Raw genomic sequence first — 5083 nt, forward strand, 5'->3', positions numbered from 1 at the left:
TAATGATTATCCTCTACTTTCCAATAACATGGTAGGCCAAAAAATACAAGATAGCATATCCCTTTGATGACGCCATGATTTTTCTCAAGATTATTCCTTGATATTGAAATAGTGAACATCCACCACCTATAAAGAGGTGGAACACTTCTTACAATACAAGGCACTTAGTCACTCTGCCCAGCTTAACAACACCTGGGTAGAACAAGTCCCCTTCCTCGATAGTGAGCCATGCATTGTTTGTAAATATTGAATCTTGATGGGATTAGAATAGGGTCCCACTTTCACTGACCTAGCTCAATAATTTACAATTATTTAATTAAAAATGTTTTAAATATTTGCATTAGTGCACTACAACCCAAAAAATAAACCTAGTTAAATATTAATGAGCATGTGAAATTGTACATTTATTTGTTAGTTATTCCATTAGAACATGCATATGTCCCTCCACATGTATATCAGGGTTAAGAAATTTCTTTCTCATCCTCAGTAATTTACATTAAGACCTACACAACCAAATGTGTTCCTAATTTATTTCTTCTTGTCAAAAGGGATTTCCATCCTTAACTACCTAGCCAAAATTCATTGTGCTTTCATGTCAAAGATACATATTTTGAAAGTGAAAACTTAGTGCCATCAAAGTGCATGTTGAGGGAGATATTTCAATCCATCTATGGATTAAACAATTAATGAAGAAACCTTCATCCCAAATCCTTCCAGTAATCAATCACTAATGGAATTGTGAAAATGTCTTGGAAATAATAAACTTCTAACCAACCAACAAAAAAAATCACAGAGAGTTCATGAAGCTTACTTGAAAATTTGGAATTGTTTGAATGTATATAAGCCCTTTACTACTACTTATCACTTCAATCTATTTATAGTTGGAATTGGCCAAAATACTCTTTGTTCATAGTAATAGGAAAATAAAATTGCACCAACTCTCAGTCCACATTATACTTATTAATCAATTAATGAAGAAAACTTCAACCCAAATCCTTGTAGTAATCAATCAATAATGGAGTGGTGACAAATGTTTTGTAAACTAGTATAGATCCATCTTAACCATGGATCTACGAAGAGCCAAGAGGAATAAAATATCATTATATGCAAACCTCTTTTTAGAATGCACAACTTGAAAAAAATATTTAGATGCTTAAGAGGTTTAATCCATTTTAGTGCTTGATAAATTCATGATTAAGTTACATCTATAGTGTTTTTATCTCTCTCTCTATATAGACCATGTGTAATTTTTCATTATTTAACTTGTATTTTTGAATAATTTAAGGGATACGTGTCAAATCCAAGTTGTACATGAACGGAATTACACATCACCCTCATATTGGATTGTAGAATGAGGCTTTCGACTCAATAAGCAACTTCCAACCATCCTACAGAACTAGTGACAAAGAGCTCATCGAGGTTACCTAGAAAATTGAAATTGTTTGAATTCTTGTAAGACCTTTACCCTTTATTGTTGCTCCTCCATTCAATCTATTTATAGTGGGAATTAACTGGAATACTCTTTATTGGAAGCATTGGGAAAATAAAATTGCACTAGCTTCAAATTGTGGGAAATACCTATCCAACATGCAGAGGAGTATTAAATGGAGGGGTGGCATTTAAGGCACCAAGGGTATGACTCCTTCTGCATGCTAAGTAGGTATACTTTTTAATATTTCATAAATGCTACACTGGAAGTAGATGCCATTCTTCCATAGGTGAGAATATGATGTAGGATAACTTTCATAGGTGACTCCTGATAGAGGAGAGATGACATGCTCAATGTTGGGATGGAGAAGCATGCTAGAGTTGGAGCTTGGTAACATGTACAACCCCTCCTCAAAATCACTATTCTTTATCAGATTGGCTGCAAAAATTTAAAATCAAACTCAAGAAATCAAGAAGTGAAGGAAGATTACAAACTTTGATCAGATTCACTGCACCAAATCAAGAGATCAATAATTCTACAAATCAAGAAAATTAAGAAAATCAAAAAAATCAAGAAAATCAAGAAATCAAGAATTCTAATTAAGAAATAAAGGATTCTGCAAATCAAGATAATCAAGAATCCAAGGCACATTACATGTTTTGAAGAGAGGGGGAAACAACTCCTCGGTTTCCAATGCATCTAGCACTAGTTCGCAGAGCTTCTGCAACACAGGGGTTGTGAAGAATAAGATCCACTACACGAGAAGGAGCTATGAATGCCCAAGAATAAGCAACCTAGCCATAACTCTTGTAAATCATTTGTATGGATATGTCCTCAAAAAATGGAGGAACAAAGACATTAAACTCCCAAACTATGTACAAGTCCTCACTCCATTAAATGTAAGCGAGTAATACGAGACCCTTGTAACCTTGATAATTTGGTTGATGGATACCTCATTTCCCAGTATCATGACATGGGATCCTTCAGAGACGACCACTAATATATCACGCTGGTGATGTCTAGATGTTATGTACTCCACAAAACCTATAACTTTTCAGTTCAATAAAGAGTTTCTCCCTACAAGTACTGTGTCTTTGAGGTCCTTGGGCTTCAGAGTCAACTCAAATTCCCCATTTGGAAGTAGACCTACAAGAAAACAAAAATAGAGAAATCTCAGCGATGGCCGAAAAAGACATGTCTAGAGCTTTACAGAGCTAATAAAATTTATGGAAAAATAAGCTTACCAACATTGGTCATGACAGAGCCCCATAGATGAAAATGTAATTGCAACAAACTTAAAAACACAACAAATCAAAACCCCAAAGCTCCACATTTTCGAGTCTAGCTAGAGATTTTGGCTACAAGGGGAAAATATATTAGCATTCATAGTATTACTGTAACGCCCCCTCCCATTTTTACACATTTTAACAAGCTCACCAAGGAAAACATGAGATTATTGTCAATATGATATGACCTAACCTCAAAGGTCCAGTTATGAAGTGGGGCCGACACACCAAAAATGTACAGACATCCCTTAGGGACAAGAGACCACTCAGGAGCCTACTAACCATTCCAAATGGTCAATCCTTTAGCTGGAGCTATTTTCACAAGGGAAAATCCCCAACCGCATGCACAACATAGCATCAATGCAATTAGAAGACTATAACCACACACATATGCCTTCTTCCATGTAGTTATGACTGAAATTTCCCAGTTCAGAGGGTGCGGTCGTGAGATTTGTGCCACTTCTTCAGGCCAACCTCTAGCCACTGCCTAGAACTTCCTGTAACTTTCCATAAATTTAAACAAGGTGATGAAAAGGCCAACTAATTAAAACTCAAGCAAGAACATGACCTAGACATGTTTAATCCATGATAGACATTTTGTTAAACATATGATAAACATATAAGCTACAACTCATGAATGAATATCTAATCATAGGGATCTGAACTTAATCTGAAAATCACCCAAGAAGGCTCAATGCCCTCTCTAGTTAGTTTCAACAACACTTGTTATCTCATGCACTCATCAATCATTCAATAGCTTATCAAAACAGGGCAAGAGCCATAGATAGAATTCATCATATAACGAGCATATAACCAACATAAAACCAAAATAAAAACCATGTAAAATCAACCATAAGATCACCATGATAACCAGTACAAATCCTCATAGATCAAATAGGAAAATAACTCTTATTAACATATGAAAATGTCAACCAAGTCAAGAACATCCACATACCACCTGACCATAGATTGGGCTAAACCAAATCTCTCTTTCAATTAATCATCTCGCCACATTCCAAGCATGAATTTGGGATCATAATAATTAAACCAAAACAAAACCAACCAGGTATTCTAGAGGCCAAACCACCTCAAACCTTAGCCACAATGATCTCACCTATAAGGTCCAAAAATCACTAACATCAACAACATTGGTCTCTACCCAAGATGTTCACGACTCCAAGAACTAGTAATTAAACCCATATCTAAACTCGGGCTCCAGAGAATTTGTTTCAACTTGTGGCTCCACAGACCAATAACTAACCCACTAAGGCTCCATAATGTTTTTCCCAACCTACAGGCTCTAGGAAATAGTAACTCAACCCAAGTTGTTTCAAGGCTCCAAAGCGTTCGTTCAAACCAAAAACCATAGAGAACTTGAGAACCAATAAAAAAATGTGGGGAACCCACAACATCATCGATATCTAGGAAATGGAAAGGTAAGGATGAAACCACTACCAATCCATGAAAATATCCATGCCAATGAAAACACATAACCAAGGAACTACATGCATATACCATGCATCCAAAAATCAACAAGGAAATCGCATATGTAACCTATTACCTGACTTCCTTTTCTTTCTTTCTCCAATCCAAGGGAATGCTATAATGCTCCAAGATTTCTCTAAGTGTACAAGAATATGAGAGAATGAGAGTGTGAAAGGAGAGAACCAAAATTGAACTAACAAAATCTAGGCCAAAAGCTATGAATTGTTTCTCTTATTCATTTTTATCATTGAGGTCTCCTTTTTCTTCATTTTCCCTTTAATTTCCCTTGCATTCAAATTTGTGTCTCTTCACCATCCTTTTCTCCTATTTTCCTTTATTTTCATAATCAAATGGCATTGATTACCTCTTTTCCTTTGCCAATTTCCATAGTCCTATTAATCCACAAGTGATTCCCACTATAATGTTTGCCTAACATTTAGCTGGGAATACATGTCCCATGACCTTGGTTTTACTTTATTTACATGTAAAATCAACCAGGGGCTATTACAAACCGCTCCCCCTTGGGGAAACACCATCCTTGGTGTTCAATAACACTTATAACCAACAAAATGTGATACCCATGGAGCTTTATAACACAACTCGATGCAACATGTACATCATACCAAACTGTTAGAACCATGAACACCATACTTATTATTGGAGCTTTATAGCACAACTCAATCTAGTATTTACAACATACTACTTATTAGAGCTTTATAACACAACTCATTGCAATATTTACAATACAATCACACTCACACATATATATAAACCAAACACATATGCTTAACCAATAAATAAGGAAGGATACAAGGCCCACATCTAATCAACCATCTCCCATGTAGCTTCATCAGGCCCAAAGTTCTTCTAATGCACTTTAACC

General features: G+C 35.7%; 1 pseudogene; it reads right to left on the reverse strand.

Annotated features, from left to right (window-relative positions):
* Positions 1-2079: 2079 nt before the first annotated feature.
* On the reverse strand, positions 2080-2762 carry LOC149202471 (protein BIIDXI pseudogene; annotated as a pseudogene).
* Positions 2763-5083: the final 2321 nt, after the last annotated feature.

This window comes from Pinus tabuliformis, chromosome 2_1, assembly GCF_031772625.1.
Source record: "Pinus tabuliformis cultivar Carrire ecotype Pingquan chromosome 2_1, CPIR1, whole genome shotgun sequence".
Lineage (NCBI taxonomy): Eukaryota > Viridiplantae > Streptophyta > Pinopsida > Pinales > Pinaceae > Pinus > Pinus tabuliformis.